The sequence below is a fragment of the Tamandua tetradactyla genome, chromosome 8 (genome assembly GCF_023851605.1).
Source record: "Tamandua tetradactyla isolate mTamTet1 chromosome 8, mTamTet1.pri, whole genome shotgun sequence".
Classification (NCBI taxonomy): domain Eukaryota; kingdom Metazoa; phylum Chordata; class Mammalia; order Pilosa; family Myrmecophagidae; genus Tamandua; species Tamandua tetradactyla.
In genome coordinates, this window is record NC_135334.1 from 13,448,729 (window position 1) to 13,465,792 (window position 17,064).

At 38.8% G+C, this 17,064-nt stretch overlaps 1 protein-coding gene across 3 annotated transcripts in view; it reads left to right on the forward strand.

Moving 5' to 3' along the window:
- LOC143643187 (olfactory receptor 8B12-like) overlaps nt 1-17,064 on the forward strand; it is a 142,003-nt gene that overhangs the window by 120,879 nt on the left and 4,060 nt on the right. The window contains exon 1 of one of the 3 annotated variants that reach the window (XM_077111946.1): nt 9,180-9,948. The exons of the other annotated variants lie outside the window; for them this stretch is intronic. The gene's annotated coding sequence lies outside the window, so the exon portion shown is untranslated. Of the gene's footprint in view, nt 1-9,179; nt 9,949-17,064 lie in introns of those variants that run through there. 3 annotated transcript variants of the gene reach the window in all.

Below are 17,064 nucleotides of genomic sequence, written 5' to 3' on the forward strand. Positions count from 1 at the left end.
AAGGTCCATCCATGTTGTTACATACTTCATAACTTTATTCTGTCTTATAGCTGCATAATATTCCATCGTATGTGTATACCACAGTTTGTTTAGCCACCCATCTGTTGATGGACATTTTGGCTGTTTCAATCTCTTGGTAATTGTAAATAATGCTGCTATAAACATTAGTGTGCAAATGTCCGTTTGGTGTGCCCTCACGACCTTTGAGTATAGACAGCATATAGATGGGTCCTGTTTTTTAATCCATTCTACCAGTCTATGTCTTTTTTTTTAAAATTTTTTTTTATTAATCAAAAAAATAAAAGAAATTAACACAACATTTAGAAATCATTCCATTCTACACATGCACTCAGGAATTCTTAGTATCATCACATAGATGTATGATCATCATTTCTTAGTACATTTGCATCGATTTAGGAAAAGAACTAGCAAAACAGCAGAAAAAGATATAGAATGTTAATATAGAGAAGAGAATTAAAATAATAATACTAATAACAAATATATATATATAAAAAAAGGAAAAAAACAAAAACAAAAGATACAAACAAACAAACAAAAAACTATATTTCAGGTGGAGCTTCATTCAGTATTCCAACATAGTTACATTACACTTAGGTATTATTGTGCTGTCCATTTTTGAGTTTTTGTATCTAGTCCTGTTGCACAGTCTGTATCCCTTCAGCTCCAATTACCCATTATCTTACCCTGTTTCTAACTCCTGCTGGTCTCTGTTACCAATGATATATTCCAAGCTGATTCTCGAATGTCGGTTCACATCAGTGGGACCATACAGTATTTGTCCTTTAGTTTTTGGCTAGACTCACTCAGCGTAATGTTCTCTATGTCCATCCATGTTATTACGTGCTTCATAAGTTTAGTCTGTCTTAAAGCTGCATAATATTCCATTGTAGGTATATGCCACATTTTTTTTAGCCACTCTGTTGATGGACATTTTGGCTGTTTCCATCTCTTTGCAATTGTAGATAATGCTGCTATAAACACTGGTGTGCAAATGTCCGTCTGTGTCTTTGCCCTTAAGTCCTTTGAGTAGATACCTAGCAGTGGTATTGCTGGGTCATAATCCATTCTGCCATTCTGTGTCTTTTGATTGGGAAATTCAGTCCATTAACTTTTAGTGTTATTACTGTTTGGATAATATTTTCCTCTACCATTTTGGATTTTGCATTATATATATCATATCTGATTTTCCTTCTTTCTACACTTTACTCCATACCTCTCTCTTCTGTCTTTTCGTATCTGACTCTAGTGCTCCCTTTAGTATTTCTTGCAGAGCTGGTCTCTTGGTCACAAATTCTCTCATTGACTTTTTGTCTATAAATATTTTAATTTCTCCTTCATTTTTGAAGGACAATTTTGCTGGATATAGGAGTCTTGGTTGGCAGTTTTTCTCTTTTAGTAATTTAAATATATCATCCCACTGTCTTCTAGCTTCCATGGTTTCTGCTGAGAAATCTACACATAGTCTTATTGGATTTCCCTTGTATGTGACAGATTGTTTTTCTCTTGCTGCTTTCAAGATCCTCTCTTTATCTTTGACCTCTGACATTCTAACTAGTAAGTGTCTTGGAGAATGCCTATTTGGGTCTATTCTCTTTGGGGTGCGCTGCACTTCTTGAATCTGTATATTTAGGTCTTTCATAAGAGTTGGGAAATTTTCGGTGATAATTTCTTCCATTAGTTTTTCTCCTCCTTTTCCCTTCTCTTCTCCTTCTGGGACACCCACAACACGTATGTTTGTGCGCTTCATATTGTCATTCAGTTCCCTGATCCCCTGCTCAAGTTTTTCCATTCTTTTCCCTATAGTTTCTGTTTCTTTTTGGAATTCAGATGTTCCATCCTCCAGTTCACTAATTGTAGCTTCTGTCTCTTTAGATCTACCATTGTAGGTATCCATTGTTTTTTCCATTTTTTCTTCTTTGTCCTTCACTCCCATAAGTTCTGTGATTTGTTTTTTCAGATTTTCTATTTCTTCTTTTTGTTCAGCCCATGTCTTCTTCATGTCCTCCCTCAATTTATTGATTTGGTTTTTGAAGAGTTTTTCCATTTCTGTTCGTATATTCAGCATTAGTTGTCTCTGCTCCTGTATCTCATTCGAACTATTGGTTTGTTCCTTTGACTGGGCCATATCTTCAATTTTCTGAGCGTCATCCATTATTTTCTGCTGGTGTCTGGGCATTTGATCAGATTTCCCTGGGTGTGGGACCCGGCTGGTTGAAAGGTTTTTCTGTGAAATCTCTGGGCTCTGTTTTTCTTTTCCTGCCCAGTAGGTGGCGCTCGTGGCGCTCGTCTGTCTGCGGGTCCCACCAGTAAAAGATGCTGTGGCTCCTTTAAATTGCCAATCCGAATCTCGCAGTCGGCCCGGGAAACTGCGCGTGAAGGGGGGGGTCGCCGGCCACCGCAGCTTGGGGGAGTGCCGGTCCAAATTGCCCAGCTGGCCCGAGACGCCAAGCGTGGCGGGAGGGCCCCGCTATCCAATGTTCCCAGTCAGACCGGGGAGCCACGTGCGTGGAGGGGACTCCAGTCGCCAACCGCCCTGGCCGGTAAAACGCGTGCCCCTCGGGTATCTCACTGCAGCGGATTCTCCCTTCCCATTCAGCCGTTCCAGAATGGGGTACACTGTCTTTTTGGTTTCTGTCGTGGCTCCGGGAGCTGTTTTGTATTGTTTCTGTTTCTTTAGTTGCTTTATTGGAGGAGGAACTAAGACCTGCGCATCTTACTAAGCCGCCATCTTCTCCAGAAGTCCTCTACCAGTCTATGTCTTTTGATTGGGGAGTTTAATCCATTAACATTAATGTTATTACTGCATGCGTAGTACTTTCTTCCACTATATTGCCTTCTGGATTTTGTATGTCATACAGAATTTTCCTTCTTTGTACCTTTACTCATAGTCTTCCTTTCTACATTCTTCTCCACACCTCTCTCTTTTTGTCTTTTCATATCTGTCTCCAGTGCTCCCTTTAGTATTTCTTGCAGAGCTGGTCTCTTGGTAACAAATTCTCTCAGTGACTTTTTGTCTGGAAATTTTTAAATTTCTCCCTCATTTTTGTAGAACAATTTTGCTGGGTAGAATAATTTAAATATATCATCCCACTGTCTTTTTGCCTCTATGCTTTCTGCTGAGATATCTGCACATATTTTTATTGGGCTTCCCTTGTACGTGTTGGATTACTTTTCTCTTGCTGCTTTCAAGATTCTCTCTTTCTCTTTGACCTCTGATTAGTACATCTATTTGAATCTATTCTCTTTGGTATACGCTGCATTTCTTGAACCTGTAATTTTAAGTCTTTCATAAGAGTTGGGAAATTTTCAGTGATAATTTCCTCCATTAGTTTTTCTCCTCCTTTTCCCTTCTCTTCTCCTTCTGGGACACCCACAACATGTATATCCATGCGTTTCTTATTGTCTTTCAATTCCCTGAGTCCCTGCTCATATTTTTCCATTTTTTCCCTACATTTTCTTTTTCTTGCCAGATTTCAGATGTTCCGTCCTCCAGTTCACAAATCCTGTATTCTGTCTCTTGAAATATATCATTGTAGGTTTCCATTGTTTTCTTCATCTCTTCTACCTTGCCTTTCATTCCCATAATTTCTGTGATTTGTTTTTTCAGACTTCTGATTTCTTCCTTTTAGTTCATTTCTTACCTTCTTTATATGTTCCCTCAAGTGATTGATTTGATTTTTGATGAGGTTTTCCATGTCTTTTCATATATTCTAAATTAATTGTTTCAGCTCCTGTATCTAGTTGTTATATTTTTGAAGCAAATTTTCCTATCTTCAGCTTATGGAGTTTTCTTTTAGTTTGTCTCTGCATCTTTATGACATGGCCTGAGATGTCTAATCCCTTCCTTACCATATGATCTGACAAGATATTCTGAGTTCATCTTGTACATCTCATTCTTAAGCTTTGGAATCAATGGTTTTCCTCAGAAACTTGTTTTCTCCCAGTGGGAAAATAGTATTTCAAGACCTCAGATTGAATGCCAGAGAGGGTCATTGCTTCTAGGGTAGTCATTATTCCTAAGCCTTTTAAAACTGTACTAGGAAATTTAGCACTATGCTTTTTGTACTTAACATCGATTATCTTACTGCTTTATGGAACTCTTTTTTTCTTTTCCTAAATTCCTCTAATTTTACAAGAATATATTTTGATGTCTTTATTCTGGGGCAATTCCTTGTATACAAGTAGTTTCTTTTCAATATGTCAGCTCAAATCTTTCTCTTTCTTTAACACCAGGAAAACTTTCTTGAACTACAATTTTCTTTGTTCCATCCATTTGCTTTTGTTTTTTCCTTCAGTGATTCTGCAATATGTGAATTAGATTTTTGCTCAGTATCTGTTGTTGTTACTTTCTTGTAAATCCACTTCCTTCATTTCTTTTTCATTTTTATTTTTAGACTCCTTTTCATCTTGTTGTTTTCTAAGGCATCATGTGTTTTATTTGCTCTTCTATTTCTTCTAATTCAGTCTTAATCTCTGGAATTAAAGATCTTTTACTGTTTAAAAAATTTCCTGACTCCTCTGGCCTACTGTATGAGTTTTTATGATTGTTGTTATTTCATATGAGGTATGTTGTTTTTCATATTTTGTATTATTTTTTAATGCATTTAATTCCTTTTGAAATAATGCTACAGCATTCATTTTTTTGTGATATAATATGATTGGCTCTCTACTTTTTATAGCTGCTATTCTCTTCTTAATTCAAATTTATGTGGAAATTCTTTTTGATCCTTTTCTATTTTTCATTTTTATATCAAATTGGTTTTTTCTAATTTCAGACCTATAAAATACCCATTTCTCTCTCTCTCTTTTCTTTTCCTGTATTGTCCCTTCATGTTTTTAACAGTGTGTGCTTGGAGGAAAAGGAGATAACATATCACCTATTTTTGTTATTGTTGTTATCCACAGGGTTGCTGATGTAAGACATGCCTTCAAAAGGCCTTCTCAGAGATTTAGTGAATAAAAAGACACATCCCATTTGCTTAGCACTCAGGATTATGGTAGAGACTGGAGAAAGACTCCACAAATGCTGAATCGAATAAACAGAAAAAACTCAGGTAGGAGAGTTCTGTCCCAGGTGTTGGTTGGTTCCCTTTAACCTGCCCTCACTTGGTCCTATACAGCTTGCAAGTCATACAAAGGCAGCACAGCCCTGCTCCTTCCCACCATGGACTGGGATTTTAGACTCATAGCAGTGAGTTAGAACTCCACGCATGTCCAGGCAGAAGATCCTAATTCTGCAGAGATCCAAGGTGGAACAAAACCTGCTGAGGAGTGTTAAATACAAAGGGCCCCTCAGGGGCAAAACACTAAATAAATAAAAAAGAGAGACCATCATAGAAAGGCTGGCAAGAACTGTTGTGCCTTCACTCAATCCAGTTTCAGTTGACTGGACATGTAAAGTAAAATGGACTTTCTGAAGTGTCCTGCCTTTCTGGATTGATCCCATATGGCTCCCAAATGACTTCCCTAATAGGGAAGAAACTGGAAGCAGAAAAGCCTCACAAAAGAATAGGGAGGGGAGTTTAAACCGAACTGCTGTAAGACAGGATGGATACCAGAATTGAAAAGTGTAAGGAAAACAAGGCATTGCATGAGGGAGAGAATTTAAACAAATCACAAGAGCTGGGGAAAAAAATCTGTGCAAGAACAAACAGAACAGATCAAGATTTCTGGAGAAGGAACAGAGCAAAGGAAGCTCTCTTCTGACAGTGAAACAAAACCCAATCCACGATAAAACCTTAGACAAAAGAAGGAGAAATGGGCCGTCAGAGTTAACTCATCAGCTCATCATAATCAGATGTATAGACATCGGCAAAAAATGATAAGCCATCCTGTGCTGGTTTCAAATTATGTGCCCCAGAAAAGCCACATTTTCTTTCCCAATTCAATCTCATGGGGGCAGACTGGTTCGGGTAGAGAATTTGATTGAATTACTTCCATGAAGATGTGATACACCCAGTTGTGGGTGTTTCCTTTCATTAGCTGGAGATGTGACTCCACCCATTTAAGGTAGGTCTTGATTAGTTTACTGGAAGCCTTTAAAAGAGGAGATATTTTGGAGAAAAAAGTTACTTCAGAACCAAAAGAGATGCAGATGTTTGTAGATGCTTGGAGTGTGACAGGGAGAGCAGATGCCTAGAAACAGAAGACATCTCCATGTGCATTCCCATGTGATGGACATTGGCCTTTCTTGAATCAAGGTATCTTTCTCTGGACGCATTAGTTTGGATATTTTTATGGCTTTAGAACTGTAAACTTGTAACTTAATACATTCCCTTTATAAAGGCTATTCCATTTCTGGTATATTGCATTCCAGCAGCTTTCACAAACAAAGCAAATTCTAAGAAATGGGAAAATATGGCTCAGTCAAGGGAACAAATTAAAACTTCAGAGGAGGCTCAGAAGTTGGAGCAACTAATCAAAGATGTTCAAACAAATCTCTTAAGTTAATTCAAGGAGATGAAGGAAGATATACATAAAGAGATAAAGGATATTAAGAATAAAATGAACATAAAGAAGAGCTTGAAAGCATAAAAAGCAACAACATATTATGGGGATTGCACTGGTTTAAAATTGCTATGTACCCCAGAAAAGTCTGGTTCTTCTAATTCTGATTCAATATTGTAAGGTGGGGCCTTTTGATTAGATTGTTTCCATGGAGATGTGACACACTCAATTGTGGGTGTGACCTTTTGGTTAGATGGAGATATGACATTTCTCATTCAAGGTGGGCCTTTTAGTTTACTGGAGTCCTCAAAAGAGCTGAAACAGGGAAACATTTAGGAGAAAGCGTGAAAATACAGAAGCCCCAGGAGATGTCAGGAGCTGAGAGAGCTGACGGAAGGTAGTAGGGAACCAGAGCCCAGCAGACTTCACTATGTTCCTTTCAATGAGATGTGAAGTTGAGAGATGAAACCCAGAATTTTTACCCAGGGCTGCTAAGTCAGGACTCACAGATGCCTAAAGAGAAAGCCACTGGATTCAGAGGCTAAGGCAATGAAACTAGGAATAAGGACCAGCAGATGCCACCACATGCCTTTCCATATGTGTTAGTCAGGGTTCTCTAGAGAAACAGAACCAAGGAGATATCTGTAAATATGAGATTTATAAAGGTGTCTCATGCAAGCATGGGAATGGAAGAGTACAAAATCCATAGGGCAGGCTGTGAGGCTGGCAGTTTCGATGAAGTGTCTGAATGAACTCCACAGGAGAGGCTCACTGACTGAAGACGCAGTGAAAAGGTCTCTCTTCTCCCCAGATGCAATCAACTGTCTGATGATTTAATACACCAGCCTTCTGATTTATCAACCAGTCATGAAATATCCTTGACAGAATGGTCAGGCCAGTGCTTGACTGATCAGACAACTTCAGTATCATCAGTTGACCAAGTTGACACCAGAACCTAACCACCAGAGTCCACCACTTGTCAATTTGGCAGCTCTACACATCACCTTGAAACATGCTTTACTGTCAAAGAGAACACAATAACAGAATATGTTTCGCCTAACAATACTAAACTGTACTGCATACAATTGGAAATGTACTATATCTCTCCAGAATAAGGTGCAAGTCCTTAAGTAACATTCACTCTTAAACCTCATATCCTATGACTGAAATACTACAACATGAGCAATACAACTTATGTCATATGATAAGAGGAAAGCAAGATATTTGCTTATGTACAAATGGAAACATACTCATAACAAAACAAGGGGGAAATACTCATACAATCACAGTCCTTGTTTCTGTAATTCAGCAGTGAGCATAGCCAGGTCAGCCTTCACGAGTGGAAGTCCATGTTGCTGAACCCATGCATAACTTTCATCCCTACCATCATGCCCACTTTGTTCATGAGCCTATTGGGCAATGGTAAGAGTGGCTAAAGAAAGAGGCTCGCTTGTTGTGCTAGTTAAATTCACTTGTCAATTTGACCAGGTGAGGGTACCTAGTTCTGTTGCTGTGGACATGAGCCAATGGTACATGAACCTCATCTGTTGCTCATGACATCTGCAGTCTGCTAAGAGGTATGCCTGCTGTAATGAATGATGTTTGATTTAATTGGCTGGTGCTTAAATGAGAGAGTTCAACATAGCACAGCCCAAGCAGCTCACCATACCTTATCTCAGCACTCCCAGCTCAACCAAGGCCTTTGGAGATGCAAAAAAAAAGCACCCCAGGGGAAAGTTGTTGGAACTCAGAAGCTTGGAGAGAAGGCCAGCAGTGTCACCCTGTGCCTTCCCACATAAGAAAGAACCTCAGTTGAAAGTTAGCTGCCTTTCCTCTGAAGAACTAATGAAATAAATCCCCTTTTATTAAGAGCCAATCTACCTCTGGTGTGTTGCATTCTGCCAGCTAGCAAACTAGAACACTGGTATCCACAGGATATGTCATCTTATCCACTTGATTATTAAAACCTTCCTCTGCTGAAGTCACCCTCTGGTGAAGATTCACCTAGGACACAAGTATCTTCATATTCTTTGCCCACTCAGAAAAAGCTTATCCACATATCTCTTCCCCAGACCTCTTTGTTACCAATTTTCCAATCATGCTCCTTACAAACCCTGACCATCCAGCCAAACCACTGACAACAGCCAGTGAGTCAGGAGACAAATGCACCCTTGGGCAGTTCTCCGTGTAATCAAAATGAACAACCAGGTGTGCTGCTTGGAGTTCCACCCACTGTGAGGTTTCCCCTCACCAGTGTTCTTTTTTTTTTTTTTTTTTGGACCCTCATCTGAGTCCAGCTTTTACTCCAGGGCAAGTCCCTGAAATCTGATTGTCTGACTGTTCTTTCTGCAGAGTACACAGTAAACCTCAGGTGGCTGATTTTCCTGTGATTTCAAGGAAACCAGTGTTCTTTAGAGCATCGCAGAATGGGGTTGTAGTGCTGTACTTTCCCACTTCTGGGTGACCCCTGGAAATTGTACAGAACCATCTGTAAACCAGGGCTGAGTTTTCTCTTCCTCAGTTAGCTGACTATAAGTATCTCACCAAGAGCCACAGCTCTGGTCTGGGAAAGAGAAGGTAATGTGGCAGGAGGGGGACCATGGACATTTGGGCCACTTTCTCATGTAATATAATAGTGCCTTCAGGACCTGCTTGAGCCCTATCCCTTATATACCATTTCCACTTTATAATGGAGTGCTGCTGCTCGACTTTTTTGCTCGGTGGGTCAGGCAACACTCAGCTCATGATAGGCAACTCAGTTCTTATGGTAACTTGGTGGCCCATGGTTAAGCATTCAGTCTCTACTAAGGCTCAAATAGCAGGCTAAAAGCTGTTTCTCAGAAAAAGAGTAGTTATTTTCAGTGGATGGTAAGGTTTTGCTCCAAAATCCTAAGGTTCTTCACTGTAGTTCTCCTATATGGACCTGCCTATTTGGCACTGACACCTTCAGCACTATTGGATCTGCTGGATCATATGGCCTAAATGGCAGAACAGCTTGCCTAGCAGCCTGGACATGTCACAGAGCCTTCTCTTTCTCCAGTCCCCATTCAAATCTAACAGCTTTTCTGGTCACTCAGTAAATGGGCTGGAGTGGCAACCCAAATGAGGAATATTCTGTCTCCAAAATCCAAAGAAGACAATGATGCATTGTACCTCATTTTTGTTCATAGGAGGTGTCAGATGCACCAGCTTATCTTTCACCTTAGAACGAATATCCCAACATACCCCACACCACTGAACACCTAGAAAGGCACCTGTATTATTGTTGGATTTATTTCCCATCCTCTGACACACAAATGCCTTACCAATAAGTTTTTAATAACTGCTACTTCTTGCGCACTAGGTCCAGTCAACATGATATGATCGATAAAATGCACCAGTGTGATGTCTCATGGGAGAAAGAAATGATCAAGGTCCCTGCAGACAAGATTGTGATATAGAGCTGAAGAATTGATACAGCTCTATGGCAGGAAAGTGAAGGTATACTGCCTGCCTTGCCAGCTGAATGCAAACTGTTTATGGTAGTACTTACTGACAGCTATTGAGAAGAAGCATTTGCCTCACCAATGGCTGCATACCAGGTACCGGGCGTTGTGTTTGTTTGCTCAAGCAATGCTACCACATCTGGAACAGCAGCTGCAATTGGAGTCACCACCTGGTTATGTTTATGATAAGCCACTGTCATCCTCCAAGACTCATCTGTTTTCTGCACAGGCCAAATAGGAGAGTTGAATGGGGATGTGATGGGATTTGCCATGCCTGCATCCTTCATGTCCTTAAGAGCAGCAGTAATCTCTGCAGTCCCTCCACAAATCCAGTATTGCTTCTGATTCACTATTTTGCAAGATAGGGGCAGTTCTAGTGGCTTCCTTTTGGCCTTTCCAATAGCCCTCATTCCATGAGTCAGAGAACCAATGTGGAGATTCTGCAATTGCTGAGTATGTTGACTCCAATTATGCCTTCTTCAACTGGGCAAATGACCACTGTGAGACAGACCTGAGCTAAATCTCCATCAATCACTTGACCTCCATGAGTCCCTACTCTGACTGGTGGACGAGAGTGATGTTTTGTGTCTCCTGGAATTAATGTCGCTTCTGAACCAGTGTCTAATAATCCAAAACATCTGATTATTTCCTTTTCCCCAGTGCATGGCCAACCTGGTAAAAGGCCATAGGTCTTCTTGGGGAAGACTGGAAGGAAGGTTAACAGTGTAAATTTGGGGCAGTATAAAAGAGACCTTCCCCAAGGTATCTGACCCTCCCCTCATTCAAGGGGCTCTGCTTCTGTACACTTTTTCTAGTCTGGGAATTGATGTAGGGGCCATGATTCTGTTCTCATAATTCAAGTTAGACTTCTGTTCATATGAGCTAGAATTCTTCTGCTTATACAGCTCGAACAAGAATTTAGTAAACTGCCCATCTATTTTACTTCTGGGTACCCCACAATCTACTAGCCAACACCACAAGTCTCTGCAAGTCAGATTATTTTGTCTACTTCTTTGAGTCAACTGTCCATTATGGTGGCCGCACCCACCTTGTCTATGGTGATTAACTGTCACCACATGGCTTCTGCCAACTCGGGATCTGATCAAGGATTCCCGCTCAATGACAGCAGTTCCCACAGTAATATCTGACCTACAGACAAGGGTGACTACAAAACTCTTCAGGAATGATGGAACTGGTCTCATGAATTTCTTTCTCAAGCTTCTGGTGAAAGATGTGTCCTCTGGACATTCCTGGGGTATGTGAGCTGTTCCTCCCTGATAAATCCACTCTAACTTTCCAGTCTCTCTGTGCCTCTGGATTCCCTCATCTGTATTATACTAGGGCAGTTCTGGCATTTCAACCTCATGTAACGTTGGCCACCTTTTGATCCATATTTCAGCCAACCATCCAAACAAACTGTAATGCTAGAATATTGAATGCAGGATCTCTGCTTAGTGGGCCCATATCAATAAATTCAGCTTGATCCAAGTTTGTATTCCTTCCACAATTGTCCCACATACTTACTATCCATTCCCACACATATTCCCCTGATTTATGTCTATGTAGGTTATAAAACTCATTCGATTCATTTGGAGTATAGTGTACCTCCTCGTGGGTCACACTATTGGGGCCTGTTGGGACTTTAGTCTAGTTATAGGTCTTGAGGAAATGAGGGGTGGTGGGCATGGGTTATGAGAGGAAATAGATGTGTCTTTCAAGCCTATTACCTCAGGGCTTCTGTTGCAGTTTTTTCTGGTGAAACAAAATTAGTTGCTCCAGATAGAGGAGTGAAGGCTGTTTCCCCAGAGGAGGTGGTTATAGAGTTAGCAGGCATTGAAGGGTTACTCTTATTAGATAGGTTGGGTGGCAGATTTCTCTGGGCAGACTAGAGGCCAGGAAGCTGTTTCCACAGGGCAATCCATTACAGGGCTATCTAGCAAAGGTTCAGCATATTCCAGGGATTCTGTCTCCTAGAATTGCCATTATTATCAATACATATATCTCCATCCCAAGTTTCAGGATCCTATTCTTTTACAGCTGAAGCCCTTATTTTAACAGAAGACACCCTGCAAGGTTGAGATTTTAGTTTATGTTGTATGTCTGCTACTTGCACAATGAGCGTCTGTATCTGGTTTTCAGAGATTTGAAATCTGTGGGCACAGGAAATAAGATTTTCTCAGGGAAAACATGGAAACTTTTACATTGTTCAAATGGCACTTAAGTTGCAAATATGTAGCCTTCAACTTATCTGTTTCTCTCATCACTGCATCCATTGTATCTAACAACAACCAGTCAACATCATTATACCTACTAATTCCACAGAACTGTGTCAAAGTGTCAAAAACACTCTCATCCAGACCCTTGATTCATATAAGCATACAGTTAGCAAAATCTAATGTGATATTTTGAGTATCTCCCTTGCCAACTCACCGTATAGACTGATAGTGCATCTTGATTATTGGAAATACAGTCATTACTTCCTGTGAGTCTAATAAGAGTAGAAAACCAATTTGCATGGGCAGGCACTGGGAATCAAACCCAAAAACCCACTTTTAAGATTCTGTTTCTCAAGAACCACTCTTGGTACCAAGCTGTACTAGTCAAGGTTCTTTAGAGAAACAGAAACCACAGGAAACATCTGTAAACACGAAATTTGTGATGGTGTCTCATGCAACCATGGAAATGGAAGAGTCCAAAATCTGTGGGCAGGTTGTGAAGCTGGCAGCTCTGATGAAGGGTCTGAATGAACTCCACAGGAGAGGCTTGGTGACTGAAAAAGCTGTGAAAAAGTCTCTCTTCTTCCTTAAAATGTCTTCCACTGATTGGGTTATCTCATTGGTGGGAGACATGCCTTAGTTGATTGCAGATGTAATCAGCCCCAGATGCAATCAACTGTCTGATGATTTAATACACCAGCCTTCTGGTTTATCAACCAGTCACAAAATATCCTTGCAGCGATGGTGAGAAGAGTGCTTGCCTGACCAGACCACTGGGCATCATCAAATGGCCAAGTTGACACCAGAACCTAAGCATCACACCATGTGACAGGTATTGGCCTTTCTTCAGTGTCAGGATATTTTTTTCTGAACATTTTTAAGGCCTTAGAACTGTTAACTTGTAACTTTTTAAATCCCCTTTATCAAAGCTGATCCGTTTTTGGTATATTGCATTCAAGCAGTTTTAACAAACTAACACAGGTATGAAAGGCACAATAGTAGAGATTAACTATACACTAGAGGCATACAACAGTAGATCTGAATGGACAGAAGAAAGAATCTGCAAACTAGAAGACAGGATAATTGAAATCATACAGTCAAAAGAACAAATATAGAAAAGAATGAAAAAAAATTGAGTAGTGTCTCAGGGGTTTGAGTGAAAGCACAAAGTGTACAAATATATGCACTATGATGTCCTAGAAAAAGAAGAGAAAGGAAAAGGGACATAAAAATATTTGAGGACATAATGACCCCAAACTTCCTAACTGCTATGAGTAACATAAACATATATGTTCAAGAAGTTCAATGTATTCCAAACAGAATAAATTCTAATAGATCTACTCTGAGACACATACCAATCAGAATGTCAAATGCCAAAGATAAAGAAAGAATTCTGAAAGCAGCAAGAGAAACAAAATTCATCACATACAAGGGATCCTGAATAAGACAAAGTCCCGATTTCTTATCAGAAACCATGGAGGTGAGAAGGCAGTGTATTTGATGTATTTGAGGTACTGAAAGAGAAAAACTTCCTGCCCCCAATTTTTTATCTGAAAAAGAATCCTTCAAAATATTTAAATATTTATCAGTTTAAAATATTCACCAATGCACAGAAACTGAGACATTTTGCCAATAAGAGACCTGCCCTCCAAGAATTATTAAAGGAAGTTCTACAGGTTGAAAGGAAGAGACAAGAGAGAGTGGGTAGGAGTAGTGTGAAGAAATGAAGATCATCAAGAAGCTTATTGAAAGGCATAAGTGCAAAATCCTGTAGTCCTGTATCCTCAATATGCAACTCTACTCTCTAGTTCATATGAGTAGAGTACACTTAAACAAGAAAAAGAGGTCAAGGATCTTCTATGTTTTTATATACATATTCAGTTGTTCCAGAAATACTGATTAAAACAATTTTTCCCCCATTGAATTGCTTTGCCACCTTTGTAAAGAATCAAGTGAGCTTATATGCTTGGGTCTATTTCTGGATAGTCTAATCTGCTCCACTAATCTATTTACATATCTGTATTACAGAATGGTACTGTTTTTTTTTTTTTTCACATGGGCAGGCACCGGAAATCAAACCCCCGTCCTCTGGTATGGCAGGCCAGCATTCTTGCCTGCTGACCCACCGTGGCCCACCCCAGAATGATACTGTTTTAATTACTGTAACTTTATATAAATCTTGAAGTCAGGTAGTGTAAGTTCTCCAATTATTTTTTCCAGTCATTTTGGCTATTCTAGAACCTTTGTGATTCCATGTAAATTTTAGAGTCATCTTGTCAAATTCTATCAAGAAATCTCCTATTTTTATTGGAATTTAATTGAATCCATGCATTCATTATTGTCGACTTAACAAATTAACAGTACTTATTTTCCTGATCCAATCTATGAAATTCATATCTTTCCATTTATTTAGATTTTATTAAAATTGTTCAGCTATATTTTTAATTTTTAGCATAGAGGTCATATATAAATTTTTAAAAACTCATTCCTAGGTACTTCATGATTTTCTTTTTTATTGCTAGTTAAATGTTCTTTTTAAAATTAAATTCGAAAATTTTATAAATTTTTCCCTGATACATGGAAATAATAATTAATTTTATCTATTAACCTTGTATTTCATGACCTTGTAAAATGTAACTTGTAATTATGGCATTTATATTTCTTTGTATTTTCTATGTATACTTATATCATGTTTCAATAAAGATGTTTTAATATTTTCCATTCCAAATTTTAGACCTCTTTATGCAAACATAACGAGAAGGACAAACATATTTAGGATCATGTCAATGAAGATTCAGGTTGAGGGCACTGAGCAGCACTGAACAGTTATAAGGGGTTGTTCTAGTCTGCTAGCTGCTGGAATGCAATATACCAGAAACAGAGCAGCTTTTAAAAGGGGGAATTTATTAAGCAGCAAGTTTACAGTTCTAGGTTGTGAAAACGTCCCAATTGAAGCAGATCTATTGAAATGTCCAAATTAAGGCATCAACAAGAGATTACCTTCACTCAAGAAGGCTGATGAAGTTCAGGGTTTCTCTCTCGACTAGAAAGGCACATGGCAAACATGGAGACGTCTGCTAGCTTTCTCTCCTAGCTTCTTGTTTCATGAGCTTGTTTCTCTCCAGGCTTCTTGTTTCATGAAGCTTCTTGTTCCAAATGCCCAGGGGTGTTTTTTTCTTCATCTCCAAAGGTGTCTGGCTGCATGGGCTCTTGTGGCTCTCTCTCATGGCTCTGAAGCTTTTTCCAAAATGTTTCCTCTTTTAAAGGATTCCAGTAAAGTAATCAAGTCCTACCTGGATTGGTGGAGTCACATCTCCCTCTAATCACAGGTTAATACCTACAATTGGGTGGGTCATATTTCCATGGAGGTAATCTAATCATATTTCCAACATATAGTACTGAGTAGGGATTTAAAAGAAATGGCTACTCCCACAAGATGTATCGGGATTAAAACATGGTTTCTCTGGAGTCACAAAAGATTCAAACTGGCACAGGACTATTCAGAGAGATAGGAATAGAAAGCAGAGGCAGTCAAGAGGAATTTTTTATTATATCCTTGCCGTTGTGAATGATATATATTAAGCGCTGAGCTCTTAATACCTTCATGTGTTGCATTGGCTGGCAACTTAACATTCATTGTTGAATAGAAGTTGGGACAGTGGATATTCTTGACTTTTCATTAACCTTAAGATGTAATCATTTAGTATTTCACTACTGAGTATGAGCTTAACTGTAGGTCTTTCATAGACATCTGTTATCAGATACAGAATATCTGGTTATATTCCTAGTTTGCTAAAACTATTTATCATGAATAGATATTGAATTTTATCAAATACTCTTTCTACTGCTTTTGAGATGATATGGTTTTACCCTTTTGTTCTATTAATGAAGTGAATATGTTGGTTAATTTTCAAATGTTTATTTATTTATTTTTTTTATGGTCAGGCACTGGGAATTTCAAATGTTAATCTTAATTTGGTGTCTTTTCTTACCATTCATGGATCTTTTTGAGTGTTTTTCAGTACTTCATGTTATCTCTTCTACTGAAATTTTAGCTATACTTCCATATATTTTTATTATATCATTTGTATTATTTTATTTGCATTATTGTATTACATTTTATTTCTGTTCTCATTTTGTATATTTTACATATATTAAACATCAGCATAAATCATCTTTCTTTTGCTTGAAGTAGAGTAATTTGAATTTTCAAGAAATACAAAAAGTATTCTTTTGTATCTATTCACATATTTGGTATTTCTGGTACTCTGCATGCTTACCTGGGGTCATATGATTCTCTCTCTCTCTCTCTTTGTTTGTGGGCTGCAGGAACTTCTGGCTTGCAGAACTCTGAAACAATACATCTCTGTTGTTTTAAGCCACCCAGGTTTTGGTACTTTGTTGCTGTAGCCTTCAGAAACTAAGACAGTTTTTGGTACAGGGACGAAAACACTGCTGTTTAAATATGGAAAAATGTGGAAGTGGACTTGGAATTGGGAATTGGGTCTAGGCAAGAAGAATTTTGAGACACTTGATAGTAAAACCCTAGATAGTCTTGAACAGAAAGATGGGAGAAATATAGACATAAAGGCAAAACTGGCCAAGACCTTAGAAGGAAATGATGAATGTTACTGGAATTTGGAAGAAATGTTATCCTTTCTGTAAAATGGCAGAGAACTTGGCAGAATTGTGTTATGATGTTGGATGAAAGACAGAACTTGAACTTGGATATTTAGCTGAGAGAAGTATGGATGGTTCAGCCTGGTTTATCTGTGCCGCCTATTGTAAAATGTGAAAGTAAAGAAATAAAATTTCTTTTTTTTTTCAAAATTTGAAACTTGAACTGTTAAGCAAAAAGAAACCAGCAATTTATGATTTGAGAAATTGATGGCCTA